The 14980-nt window shown below is 42.0% G+C and overlaps 1 long non-coding RNA gene across 1 annotated transcript in view; it reads left to right on the top strand.

Annotated features, from left to right (window-relative positions):
• The first annotated feature begins 3416 nt into the window (after positions 1-3416).
• Positions 3417-14980, top strand: part of LOC116994641 — a 33819-nt gene continuing 22255 nt past the window's right edge. The window contains exon 1 of the long non-coding RNA XR_004417541.1: positions 3417-3505. This is a non-coding gene — a long non-coding RNA (uncharacterized LOC116994641). The remainder of the gene's footprint in view (positions 3506-14980) is intronic.

Here is a 14980-nt window from a genome sequence, read left to right as displayed (position 1 = left end):
CAGGACCAGCAGTAATTTATTAAGGGAAGAGCCTACATTCCGCATGAAGGGAAGAGAAAATTACCTATATCTCTGTGTGATAAAAACCCACTCTTCTCTTCCAAGAAGGCAGATGCATTGCCTTCCCAAACCTCTGCAGGTCCCCAGCCAGTGAGCCACGAGCAGGCTTACAGGAAAAGGAGGGGAGGGGGGAAATGTTGTCCTTTCTTGTAATTACCATCTGCAGTTGGGCCATTTTACTGTTACCCTGGGTGTTATCCCACAGAGCATAGCAGGGCTTTTATTTTTTTGTTTGTTTGTTTTCTTTTTCTCTGTTCTTTTAAAGATGCTGGTGACATGGGTATGGGGGAAACAATACCTGGACAGGCTCATATTTTTTGACCCCCACTAGTGCATTTCAGCACAGAAATGGCTGCAAGGACTGCCCATTTTCAATACATTTTCATTTGGAGAGGATGTGGATATCTCAGAGTTTTTTTCCTGTCTGACATTGGGGTATCACTTGTAATCTCTGTTTCTCCATCACACGCTGTCTCTGTTACTTAATCTCCACATCTCATGAATATTTTAGGCAGCATAGAGCAGGGAAGCTTTGTAAAATTTCTAGGTACTTCCAAGAACAAAACTTTCCTCTTTCCCATGTTCTTCTGGAGTGGATCTTGTCCCTGCCTGAGGAGTGCTGGATGTGCTCTTTCTCAACAGGCTGAGAGCTTTCAAATCTCAGGTGGCTAAACAAGCACATTTCTCTTATCTGTATCTCAGCCAGGCTGTTTGTCACCACAGCCCAGGATCCTCATGCACCCCAGGCAGCTACAAATCCCTCTTTTGATCATCAGGCAGACACAGCAAGCTCTAATATGAGATGGTTTGAGTCAGCCCGGTCCTTCCCTGCAACAATGAACAAACAGCTGGAAAATCAAGGAACTGCTGCTGCAGGGAGAGGGAATCCCAGCTCTGCACCCAGAGCTGTGCTGCTTTCCCACATGGAGCGGCCAGCAGTGACAAGATCCATGTAAAGCCAGCAGGGAAGGAGGGCTGGCTCACACAGGCACATCACAAGAGGCTCACAGCTCCCATCCTTCCAAGGCAGAAATTCATCCAATCTCCTCATTCCATTTAAAGGGAGACAATTGTGCAAACAAGAGGCAGGGTGCTCCTTTTATTTTCCCCTCCATCACTGAAGTAGCAATTACTGTTCTCTTCAAACTGCCAAGAGCCTGCACTGAGAGGAACCCAGAGACAAACAGTGCTGTGCAGAGGGGGAATCAAGGAGGAAGGGAAACATCTGCAGGTCATGTTTGCCTTCAGATGGGAGCAGCTCTAGTGCCTGTTGACTGTGCCAAATGTGATGGATGTGAGCACTGTGCCATTTTCGAGTGATATTTGTTCCTGAATGTAAGCATTTGTATATCAGTGGACTCCTTTAGAAAGTTTATTTTAGTGGACACACCAGTAATTTGTTTCAAACACATCTCCTCCTCTGTTAACCAAAGGATAAACATTTCATCCCCTTTTAAGGGAACATGGCCAGTTCCTCTATCTTTTTTTTCATGGGAATTGCTATTTCCCACACATGGGGGCTGCTTTGTAGTCATGTAGAAACTCTTTTCTTTTCTATTTTGAGAACTTGATGAGATGCAGGAGAGGGAATGAAAAGATCCTCATCAGACTCCATGAGTGGCACTGAGCATCATGTAAGACAACTGAGGGATTCAAAGGGAAGGGCAATACAGAAAGCAAAATGTCTGTGTGCAATGAGGACAAAACTTAGGGATGTAAGATATTAGTGGGATTGTATATTAGTGGTTTGGGTGTTTTTTTGTTTTGTTTTTATATACAGTTAGGATTTAAATATGAGAGATAGGATTTTTGTATTTGGATTTGGTTACTTATTAATTTTTATTTAAAGTATAATGAATTTTATAGTATTTTTAGTTAATAAGTTAAAAGTGAGAAAATGGAGATAGATTTAGTTAGTTATAATGTTTTTTAAAGTCCAACTATTTAATTAAAACTAATATTTATATTACTCATATTTTTTGACCTAATGACCAAATACCTGTGAGGTACACTGCAGTACTTTTTAACTAACCAAAAACTACTACTTCAAACCACACACCAGTGATTTTAACTCTATTACTCAAACTTGGAAGGCTTTCCCAAGGCCTCAAGTCAAAAGCAGTGTTCTTTTGAGGGTCAGTGCCAGAAAGCATAGAAAGTTCAAAACTCCTAGGCTTCAGGCTTCCAACAGTAAGACTTAGGGATGAGGACAAAATTTAGGAATGCAGGAGTCCTGCACACAGGGAATACAGCAGCAGCTTGGCACTATCATCTGCATAACACAGTTTTATTTCACAAAAAGCTGGGATTTTGTGAACAAAATGCTGCATGTGTTCTTTGCTGTTGAAAGTGTCAGCATACTGCATATCCCCGTGGCAGATGACAGACCCCTCTGGGGCTGCTGGAGTTTCTTGATTTGCTTCCTAAATGCCCTGGAAACAAAATCCAGCAGCTCACCATCAGGATTCACAGGACCTTCAAAGTTGTGGTCTATAAACTACAAATACATGTCCAAAGTCTGCTGGATTTGATTTATGGCTTATAAATGTGATTCTGCTGACCTAAATACTACTTACCTGTAGCCTGCCTTCTATGAGAACGGTTAGAAATAGGAAGCCAAGTTTGCTCCTGCTTTTTCGAGAGAGTCAGCTAAACTGGACACACACTGTTTCCTAGTTAAGAGAAGCCCTTTTCCTCCTGCCTTTAATTCTTGGAGAAAAGGCAGGGAAAGCCAGTGTCCCAGGACAATCACCCATTACTCAGCCCCTTCCTGCCTCAGGGGTAGGAGAGAGAGCTGCAAACTAATCCTCATGTGGGACCCTGACTGTGAATGACCCCCAAAAGCTGTGCCCCACTTTTAACCACAGCCTGCTGGCCCCCTACCATACTAAATAAATATATAAATAGCTCTGTCCTGCACAAGTGTAGTCAAATGCTGAGTCAATTTGGTCAAACCAGTGGGAATTGAGATTTCTGTTTAAAAGAAGGGTGCTTATCTGTTCTCAGTGCTTCTCAAGTGCTGGTGTCTGAAAGGTCTGAGGAAGATTTTGTATTTATTGCTTTATTGCTGAATCAGGCTGTAGCAAATTAACCTCCCACCTCCTAAGAAAGCTGGATTCCTCTGCACAGTGAAGGTTCAGCTCTTCCCTAGGCCACAATTTTATTGAGCTCAAATTCATTTCAGGAAGGTCTCAATCAATTATCATTACTTCAGGCTTTTTTCAAAAGGGTTTTAGCTTTTTTAAAAAACCAACATAGCAAAGAAGTGGTTAATCTGTGTGAGCTGGGGGTTATGCCCAAGAGCCTCATTACAATTTTCCCCACTATCTGTTTAAATTTCCAGGGAGGATCCTGTTCAGCACCATCCGAATGGCAGTGCCCTTCAGCTGGATAGGAGATGTGAAATGTCAAAGGTGCACAGGAAAACCACCAACACACTGACCAGGTAGGTAAGATGCAGCATGTCTGTACAAGTGACACAGAGGGGAAAGTGATCTAGGAACAAGGTCTGTATATAAAAGCTGCTGATGCATAGTTAATGCTTTGTTTGGGGAAGTCTGGGGCTGGCAGGCTCTGCTCTGCTCTCCTCGGATGATCTGCCTGCAGGCAGTGAAGCACAAATGTATTTGGCCAGGAGTAGAAGGCTTTGTGTGCAGGCAAAACCACCAGGTGTCCAAAAAAATGCTGCATGTAATAGGGTCTGCTGATTGAATACAAAGTCAGGTGTTGTTAAAAGCAAAATTACTAAAGTGGGGAACTGAATACACCTTTTCTTTTCTTTCTTGGTGCAGCACGAGTGAAAATATAGCTGATGAGTGCGTTTTCTGTCATTACTGGTGGTGTTCTTCCTTTTATCTGTGGATGAGATCTCTGTATTTCACCCTAACAACTCTACAGGGCACTGCTGCTCTTAAGCCACTTCTTACTACAATTAAGTCTGCAGAGTGAATCTGTGGGGCTGCAAGTACCAAACACTGAGGAGCTTTTAGCTGACCCAGCTTATCAAACTGTAGTATTCACCTATTTGAGAAGAGAGAATCAGGAAATGGCAAAGAAAAAGTGTCTGTAAGCAGAAGAGAACTAACAAAAAAAGGAAGAATTGTGTAATGGCCATAATGGGGTTCCTATATCCTTACCCAGGTTGTTGTTTGCCAACAATTCCCCCATCAGCTGTACTCACCAGGCTCCTCTGTTAATAGGCTCTGATTTCTCAGGAGCCACAGCCACTCACAGAGGTCCCACTCTTCTCATCTGTGCTTCTCAATGAGTGGCTGCCATTGCTGCTGCCTTCTGTGCATTCAATAAAGAGCTCCAACAGCTTCATCAGGGCTGTGAAAATTAGCAGGCACTGGAAATTAGGTGTTTCAACAGCTTGTAGACCCATTCCTAAATGTATCCATGGACAATCTTTCTTAATAAACATATAGGAAACAGAACCTTCAGCCTAATGCAAGGGGAACTGCAGGGCTGAATTCACGAGGAAAAGAAAAAAGGCAAGGCAAGGTCCCCTTGAGCAGCAGTATCAATGATATTTATACTGACCAATATCCAGTGTGACTTGTCTGCAGTGGAAATCTGTCCTCAGTCAGGGCTCTGGTGGTTTGTGGGCAAATCTTTCCTGGCTCTGCTTGCTTTCCTGGGTCATCACTACTGGATGCAAGCATATGGGAAAACACAATACACAGATAAAAATACAGCAGCCTTTTGGTTAGAAGCTTAAGTTGCTCTGTCACCTAAAATTACAATAATATAAAATTGACGTAAAAAAAATGTCACACTGTCAAAATAAAAATCTAAAGGGTTTATTGTTTCTGTTGAAATTTCACTTTGATGAAATGGAAGAAGAAAAGGATTTTTTTTTTCTTGTCACCATCACAATGTGTTATTTTAGTGAAGAACAAAGATTCTGGATATTTTAAACTTTTTTTTTGATAGAAAATTTCAGCTGGGCCGTGCTGTGGCAATGTCCCAGTGATGTGTGTGGAAATGTTGGAGGTGGTCCTACCCTGGGGCACATCTACAAAGAGAACAACTGTGTCAGTGAAGCAGCCTTTCCTTCACACCTGAATTTAGTATTTATCACAGTGAAGGTCATGGCAGTGCTGGCCCATTTTTGAGTGATTATTTCGTTACTATCTGAGTTAAACTGAAATAGGACGCAGCTCATTCTGAGGAAACCTCCCTATGGAGATACCTACCACAGTAATGAGATGAGAACTCAAGCTAATTGTGTTATTTTGCTTCCAGAGCATGTGTAGGCAGGTCTCATTCTTAGGAAGCATGTTCAAAAAAGCAAACAAAATTTACGGATTGATCCTTCTTCCATAGAAACTAGGGTCTGTTTTGTAATGGGTTTAAATTTAGAAAGACTTACAAGTTAAAGAACAATTCTTTGCTGGTTTTAGGGAGGAGATAGAGGGCCTAAGAGCATGTTTAAGTCTCTGATCTTTATGTACAGGTATTGCCTATGTCTGTATCTCTTCTGTTGTGGGTTGCAGCTGTTTCTGTAATATCCTGCCATAAGCTTATAAGAACATGCTCCATTTGCAGTGGTAATGAACTAATTAAGAAACTAAAATCAGCCAGCTTTCTTTTAAAAGAAATCAATTTAATTTAAATTTTTAAAGTATACTACCACTCTCCAGATATTGAAATTGCACTCTTTTGTGTTCTTAATACATTTCAACAAGATCAAGTAGCTGCAACAAAATATTCCATTTCCATGGAAATCAGTGTAGTTTTCTTTGCCTCTAATCAGACCACTTTGTTGAAAGCTAAACTGTTTATTTTTAACCTCTCAGAAGATGAAAGCTTGGCATGCCTTTTATGTCAGGAGTGTAGCTGTTCTCTGCTTCATTAGGTCTTTTGGCTTCAGCCTCATGTGCGGCTGAGAGCTGGGCAGTGGGACAGATGTGCAGGAGATGCTGCTGCCTCCTTCCTTTGCTCTGCTGGCACTTTCCAGTGCAGTGGGAAGCAGAATTTAAAAAAAAAAAAAAAAAAAAAAAAAAAAAAAAAAAAAAAAAAAAGGACACCTGGCATTGGACTGCCTCCTGTCTGGCTGCAGGCTGGCTCAGTGAGAAGCATCAGGATCTGGAGGGAAAAAGTGCAGATGCTTCAAGAGTTGGGATACCTCATAGGCGTGAAATAAAATTGGTTTTTATTAATTATCAGAAGTCCCAAAAACAAAGGATTGGGTCACATCACATAACCCTTGGGTGGGTTTGTTTATTTTTTGGAGAAGCCCAGTTGCTGTAACCAAGCTGTTATTTATGTGCACTGATTTCAGAGCACAGGGCAGCAGATCCCATCCATGCATGTGTGTTGTGAGGGGTCCAGCATGGTATTTGGAAGCAAAAATGCTTTTTCAGTTTAGAGATACTTACATTTAGGATTGCTATCTCCTCTGTGCAGACTCAGCACTGCATCGGGACACTTTTGTCGTGACTAATGTAGGAAGGAGCTAATGCAGAAAACAGCATTCAGGTGGGGAAAGGAGCCCTCAGGTGACAGGAACAGCCAGAGGAAAGTGACTGGCAGGTGATGGCATAAATAGGGTGTAGGACAGGTGAGCTGGAGGGTAGGAAAGTGTACAGGAATTCCCAATGTCTATCCTGTTCCTGTCTGAGCTTCCCACCGAGGTCTCCTCATTGTTACAGGTGCGATATCCTAGTGCCTGTGAGCTGGGCAGCGGTGCCTGGCTGCCATGTGTTGGGGAAGTAGTTCTGCTGTTTGAGTTTTCTTGGCAGCATCCTGAAGTTGGTGGTGTTTGCCCCCTTCTCCAGGCTGAGCCCCTGATCTTCCCTGCCAACAAAACACACCCCATTAATCTCACCAAGATCATGTGTATTGGTCTGATAAGATTGATTTATTGGTTTGGGTTTTTTCCTTCTTCTTTCTTGACCTCATTAGAGTTTAACTTATTGATGTATCTGCTTGGCCTTGATTTTGTTAAAAGTTGTGTACCTGAGCACAGTTTAAAATCAGCTGCAGTGCTTTTGCTTTCCTTGTCTCACACTCTCCTTCGCCTGGCAGTGCCAAAGCCACGGCAGGGATTGGGGACAGCACAGGGTCTGAACCTTCAAGGGCAGGAACAGATTATCAGCTCATCAACACAAAGGCCTGTGCAGATCCCCCTAATTACCCTCTGGCTTGCACAGTAGAGATGCAGAGATGTTATTTACCTCTGCTGATGACACACAGGAGGGAACAATCTCCTGCTCCCTCTTTTACAGCTCTGATGCTTCTGCACAAACAGCAGCAAAATTTTCTCCTTGCCAGGGAGGTCAGTAGCTGCAGCTCCCAATTCACAGGGGAAAGTGTGCAGGAAAATACCATTTTTGTGAGGTCACTCTTCACCCTGGAAGTGGCATTGAACTGCCTGCATGAGGTCTCTGCCAAGTGCGGAGGGAGAGAGGCTCTCTCACGATGCCAAAAATGTACTCCAGCCTTTTCATCAAGTGTTTGTTGCACTGGGGAGACAGCAGGAGGATAATCAGAATGACCTGATATGAAATAATCTCCTTTTTTTAACTTAGTGTTTTTTGTTAGTGTTCAGATAAGACTTTAATTGAGGTTTTCATTTGTTACCTATTGATCTTTGATATTTACCCATGGTCTTTTTTTTTGATTGATTTGATCTTGCTAGATAGGAATTAAATACACAATTAGTCTTAAGTTAGCTGAAACTGAATATTTCAGTTAATGAATAATTTGCTGACAATACCAATTGCTCAGGTTGCTGATAGACTCCAGGAACCAGGGCAAGACAAATTGATATATTATAACAGGTGTCTGAAACTGGCAGATGGTTCGGGAGAAGAAGCAGATAAGCAGGTTGAGGGAATTCCAGAAAAAGGTAACCTTTTTCCTTTCTGGGCCACACAGGCCTCGGCTAAGGCATCATTGCTAGAAAAATGAGGCCATTGTGAGATTTTTTTTTTTTTTGGCTCAGTGCAGCATTTGTTTAGTTCCAGCCACAAAAGATAGGTGTATGAGCAGTGTTTAATTGCCTCTGAGGTAGGGTTCTGGTGTCCATGTGGGGAAGCATTTCCCCAGATGTGTTCAGTGGTGTCTTTTCTGACGTACAGCACAGGGAGGATAGAGCAGGACTGCAGCACACAGTTGTTATCCCTACACAAAACATCTCCTGGGAACATCACTTCTGGTGACTCCATCCTGTGCAGCAACAGCAAAACAAGCACCTACGTGCCTGCCAGAAGGTGCAAGCCAGCCAGGACCAGGAAGAAAAAAGGGGTGAGGGGATGTGTGTGTCTGAGAAGGAGACAAAAGTTTCAGTTGTTTCAATCCCAGGTGATTTCTCTTTAAAAAAAAAAAAAAAAAATCACAGCTTCTATTTTCTTTTTCCTGCCTGTTTTCCCTAGACAAAGTTATCTTTACCAGTTTTCCTCCTTCACAGACTCACTTTTTTTTTTCTTTTTGGCACTGCAAGAAGAGGAAGAAAAGAAAGTATGCTGGAGGAAATGGATAAACAAACCTAAAAAAGCATTTAATTTCTTTATCACTACCTAAAAAGCAGAAAATGGTTTTAGAGTAACTTTTATTATACAGAAGTCATTCAAAGTAATTTTTAAAAAAATGCCTACCAGGCCAAGCAATTGTTTCTGTGTCTGTCATGCAAGTGAATGAGTAACAGTGAGATGATAAAAACTGGCTGACTTAATAATTTAAAAAGAGAAAAAAAAATTAGTCACATCATTTTTGCTGTTGTCCAAGCTTCTTGCTTTCTCACTGTGATGCTGAGCACCAGCTTTATTTCTGCCTTGGGCACTTTGGGTGTAGAAGTGTGTTGCTAGACTAGAGAGGATTAGATTGGCTGGGACTCTGAGCAACCTGCTCTGGTGGAAGGTTGGAACAAGATGAGCTTTAAGTACCCTTCCAACCTAACAAATTCTATGATTAAAGCACTTGGCCCTGAACACTGAGCCAGGGAGCAGCAGGGACTGCCTAACCCCATGAAGACACAGCACCTGTGGATGGAGGCAGCCAAACCATCACTCAGCATCCTTGACCTACAAGGAAAAAAACAGAACAGGCTGGGATTTAATGTGGTTTGAGCTTTTTTTTTCTCCACAAGACTGGTGAGGATGGAGGAAGGGAGCAGGTGGCGATGCCAGGGGTGAGCTTCATCTGCCACAGGAGGGAGAAGCTGGGACCATGCCCAAAGGGAAAGTGCAGCTCAGCCAGGAGGGCTTCTGAGGATACCTTTCTCTGGATGGGAAGGCACAGAATTCCAATAGTGAGAAAATATCTGGTTTGAGGGCTAAAATGAAAAGCTGTGTATTGCTAAAAATGCAGAGTCTCAATTTTCCTGTGACATGCAGGATTCGTTTCTGGGCCCTGCAGTTCATGAGATAATGGACTGTGTAACTGCTCCTCATCGCTGTGACTAACAACCCCTTTTTGGCACACGTCCTGGAACTTCAAGCAGTGTAATTTTTATTTCTGGATATCACAACTAATTATTCTATTACAACTAGCTGTAATGTTACAACTAACATTATTCATCTGGGCCCTGGTTATCCTTTCCTTTTTATAAATCCTACTTCTGCACAGATTAAATTTTGAGGCTATTAACACTTTGATTACGGTCTAGTCATATTAAATTATCCCTTGGTAGTAAGGTTGTCCTGTCAACCACTATGATACCCACAATTAATTGAAAAGATAACTGGTGGTTTGATGCAAAAGCTGAGCTGAAGGAGGGTAAAAATCCCCAGGGAGTCTGGTGAAGGCTCAGGTGGGCTCCTCCCTCCTTCAGGGCAATGAGGCTGGAGACCATAAAATGGAGTTACGCTAAAAATGGGAGCAGGATTTAGGCTTGCAACAAAGGTGGGTGGCTGCATGCTGAAGCATAGTTAGTTTTTTAAGTCCTCCTGGGTGACACAGTAGAAAGAAATATGAAAAATAGGGAATTGAGTTACTACCTTCTGCTTAAAACTAGGTCCCCATCCCTATGTGTTCAAAGGGGAAACATCACAGCTCTAGGGAACAAAAATCACAGTGTTTGAGTCTTTAGCCCTGGTGTACAATCCCACTGCCCACCCATGTGTGGGGCCCTTCAGGTTGCTGTTTACCAGGGTATTTCAGGGTCCCTGAGTGGGGTGTGTGCCACAGAGACTCCTGTTACCAGCAGAAGGGCTTTGGGGTATTTTCCAAACATACATCAAGCCTGGATTGATCAGCTCCATGGATAATTGCCTTTTTGGCAGCTGTTGCCCATGTTTGGGAGCTGCCGTGGAAGGGCTGCTCGCCCCAGGCCTGCCTTGTTTATCTCCCCACACTGAGGTAGACAATGAACTATGATTTTCCTCTCCGTAATTATTGATAGAGTGGCTGGTAAATGCTTCCTTGCCTCCTCACCAGACTCAAAGGTTAGCTTGTTAACGAGGAGGTTTTCAGACACTCTACCTTGTTCCCTTTGGGGGTGAGCAGGGTGTCTTTTAATGGCTGTTTGATGCTGTTGCCTTGTTATCATGCAGGCAGCATGATAACAAGGCAAATGACTGTCTGCTTTGCTGATCAGAGCCTGCAATAACCACCAGCTCAGTGCTGCACATTCAATTCCTGACAAACCAAAAGGCATTTACCATTTGGGCTGACGCTGTTTTTACCCGCTGACATGCACCAGTTGGGCATGGGGTTGTTACTTCTAATTGCAAATGATCTTTGATGATTTTTTTTTTCCCTGTTATCTCCAGAGGCATAACTTTTTGGAGTGCAACACGATTTCAAAACATTTGGGAATGCCAATTAGGGTTTATTTATGTGATGATTGAGCTATCTGAGAGCTCGGTGCCCACCAGAATGCACTGTGGCCTTAGACAAAGGGAATTTTCTTGCCTGCCTACATCTGGTGAAGAGGGCTACTTGCATGATGATGGCTTCTTTTCCCTGTATTTGAACACCTCAGTTCATTTGTTTGCACCTGCAAAAAGTAGTGTGTCCATCCTTGCATAGACACTGGTGCATCTTCACATGGAGTTTGTCTATACTAATTTATTTTACCGCACATACAATACGAAAGAAATTACAAGTAGCTCTAAAAGAAGACTTTTTTTTCCCACTAATGTCTAATAGTAAATTAGGTTTATAATAGATGTAGTAAATAAAGGTTTATGGGTAAATAGTAACTTCAAATTTCTGCTGAATTATTGGTTAGTTCCACTAAACCAACTGGGCAAAATTGTTCTGTGATGTGGGTGTGGTTTACAATTGGTGGTCATCGCATTTTCATTATTTGAGCACAGGTAGAATTTTATTTGATGTCGGACTTAAGGCTGTGTTTGCAACACTAAATACCCTGTATTTTGGAGATAGGCTTTGCTGTTCTGCATCCCCCAGCCCTCGAGCAAGGCAGGAATGCACTGCAGACCTTTCCAAATTATCCAGTCCTTGCAGGTGGCTGGAGGATGATTTCTGCAGCAGATACAGTGGGGTTCTCCCTCTGCATGGTGGGCCTCACCAGCTCACCAGCCTCTTCCCTCCTACTCTTGTTAGCTGTTAGTACTTCCAGAAATATTCCTGGATGGGAGTTAACTGGGAGCTGTTGCCCTCTCCTGCATAGCCTTTGCTCCCAGAGCCTAGGAGAAGCATCGGCAAAAACTGAGTGCCACTTGGGTCCCCAGGGACTCAGCCTGATGGATGTGAACCTCACACTTTCTATAAATAAGGAGAGTGCATATGTTAGGGCACAGAAGTAGGAGGACAGTGTCAGAAGGCATTTAGCACTTGCTTGAGGAGCAGCCAGTTGAGATGAAAGCTTTGTGACCAGGCTTTCCCAAAGAGCTCGCTCGCATGATTGAGGTCATTTAGCCACTAAAATTAACAGTGGAGCTTCTAGGCTAGCTGATTCTTTTGGGGGTGCTAAACTGCTTTGACAGCCTGGCCAGAGACATCTCAGAAAGTGCTACTGAGTGCTTAAAAAAAAAGATCTATTAAAAAGCTATTGGTTATGGAGTTTCTCTAAATGGAGTGGACCTCCTCTGGAAACACATCCTTCACACTGCCTGCTAAGGTTTTGAAAAGCTGCTTTGCACACAGGTAGGAGACGCTTGGAGATATGTGCAGGCAGAGAGGTACAGATCTGTAATGCACACCCACAGCTCTAGGGCTGCTTGAGCTGTGTTCAACCCTAAAACAAGCACTGTCCTCTGCTTTCCTCAGGAATGACTGTTTTTAAACACCACGTTTAAAAACAAACAAAAAACCCCACAACAAATCCAAACAAGCAGAAAAAACAGAATAGCAAGCTTTTTCCTTCTTGCTCTTGTTTTTGGTGCTGTCCTTTGTTGTCTGGTTTTAGCTTTAAAAGCTTGAAGTTTCCCCCACTGTGAATTGACGAGATGTATTTTTAGAAAACAATAAGGATCTCATGAGGCTAGAGCTGGGACTAATAAAGAAAAGACTAATTGGGGAAGGGCAAGAATTAAATTATAATGTTTCACTTATTATTATGAAAATTACCTATGAATAAGAAGAGGAAACAGCTGGAATTAATTTTGTCTCACTTGCATTTTGATTTTTTGAAGTCAAACAGAACAAGAAATACTTGCTAAGAAATGGGAAATTGAAATACTATTTTTTTGAGTTTTTCATGCAAAACTCTAATATGTTATGGGAAATATCCGTAAAATGTTTTTCCATATGTCCTGCTGAAAGCTGGTCCTTTAGAAAATACCTAAATTCTCCTTCTGTATCTGTGCCAGATACTTCAGGCTTAATGTAGAAATCATAAAATTTGTTAATACAAAGGGCAGCAAATGAAGCAGGACTTTGGGCAGAAAGGCCCCTGGAAGTTATTGACTAAACTGCAGGTTCATTAATCACCTATGGATAGGAGTTCTCTCTTTTTTTTTTTTTTCCCATGAGTCAGAAGATATATTTTTAATTAAGGCAAATGAAGAAAGATGGTTCTACAACTCATTTTATGACAGTAATGGAAAGCTGGAACTTTATTTCAAGTTTATACCCACCATCTCTGGGGAGCTGGAGCAGAACTGAGTGATAAGGCCATGGCCTTTGATCATCTCTCAAAATGAAACCTCATTGAACAACCTCTCTGGGTGAAATTCAGCCCTTGGATACAAAGGTATTTCTTATAAAAGACATGCATCTGAGAGCTAAACACAGCTACAGGAGTCAAGGCCAAACAAATATGATCAGGGTATGAAAGTGAATTTTCTCTGGTTGTATGTAGGGAGTGGTATTGGATCAGCGAATGAAGTCCTACAGAGCTCTGATAAAAATTATCTTTAGGGAAACTATTAAATTTGGTTTGGCCATCTTGGGTCATTTTATTGTTATTATATCTTTGTCGGCGATCAACCAGAACAAAATTTTCAGATTTTCCAGGAAATTAACTGAAGATGAGGTTACTGTGCTGTCCTCCAAATTTATGGCTTTGCAGCTGACTACAGACCCAGACATCTAGCCATAAATAATCCCTCATCTTCCAGCCCACCAAATTGAAATCTGCTTCCATGGGACGAGGCAAAATGAAATTGGTGCACTACAAACAAATTTATTAAGAGTTGTGTTCAATCTTTCATGAAGCATGAGGAATCATCAGTGCTTAGCCGGGAATGAGATTTTTTTTCCTTTTTACTTTTTATTTTATGAGTATGGATGTATCTGAGAAACTCAGTAAGAGGAGAAGCATGATAAAGTTTACCTTCTGAAAGTCAAAAGCAAAGGCCAGACCTGGAGCTAATTAATGTCTGCATAATCTATCAGTTAAAAATCAAGGAGCTGTTATTTGGATAAGTTATTTGTAAGGTAATTTAGCTTTACCTTAATGAAGGCTAAGTTCCCACAGACCATGGCAAAGTCTATCAGTCTCTCTGGAAGCACTCTGGGGAGTTTCTTTACTGTATCATCATCATAAGTGCATTTGTTGTTTGTGAAATATTACAGCAGATAAGATTCTTTTGTAAATTATTTTTTAAAAGTAAGATTATTGCATTGGTGGTAACAAATTATTATTAGAAGTGGGGAAACTCCAACAGCAGGATACAGTGGCGAATTCTCCACATGTAGAAAACCCTTTCACTCTCTTTAGTCTGCAGTAGGAATGATTGAGTTCCTCCGTTGGCACAAACTTTTTGTTTAGCAGGTCCCATTGTGTCAGGTCTGGAGGGTTTTGCTTGCACACACTTAAACCAAAGCAGGGATGTTTTGCTAACTGGTGGCTACCAAAGGGTAGCACATTTCCACCCATCACCACCACAGCTTGATACCTTTCAGCAGTCCTTCAGCAGCCCAAAGTCTAGAATTTGATCAATTGTCCCTGACCCTCCTGCCAAGGAGCTCCTCTCTTGGTGCCTGTTCTGCACAAATGTGTGCTGGAGAGGGAATGAAAGCAAAGCGCCTCCCCTGACACCTCAGTGCTGGACACATCCAGATACCTGGACTTCTCTAAGGAAACAAATCTCGGATAAGCATTGGTTCCAACTCACAGTTTCCTGGTTTGGGCTAGTTATCTTCACATGAATTGGTAATTGCTAGGCATGAATGATGCATCTTAAATTCTACATTGTGGATTATTTTTGCATTGTTGAAGGTAACATGAAAGCAGCCCATGGCTGTTGCACACCTGGTTCATCCCACAGATTATTTGCTCAAGAAGGGCTGAGGGTCTGGTAAAGAGTCTGTTTAAGACACTGCAAAAGCTTCCAGTGGTTTCAGTGGCTTCTAGTTGAAATGTCTTTGTCAATAGCCTTTGCTCCTTTCCTCCAGCAAAAAATGTTGTCTTTTTTAATAAGGAGAATTATCTATGTTCCTTCACTGTAGCTCTGCCTGTTTATCCTGTTGCTTTACTTGCACTGTTTTCTTACCAATATTTAGTTTGTTCATATTTCCATTAAATTCCTCCAGAAATGGTCTTTTGGGGCTAGTTTTCAGT

This window comes from Catharus ustulatus, chromosome 3, assembly GCF_009819885.2.
Source record: "Catharus ustulatus isolate bCatUst1 chromosome 3, bCatUst1.pri.v2, whole genome shotgun sequence".
Lineage (NCBI taxonomy): Eukaryota > Metazoa > Chordata > Aves > Passeriformes > Turdidae > Catharus > Catharus ustulatus.
This window is presented reverse-complemented; position numbering and strand designations above follow the sequence as displayed.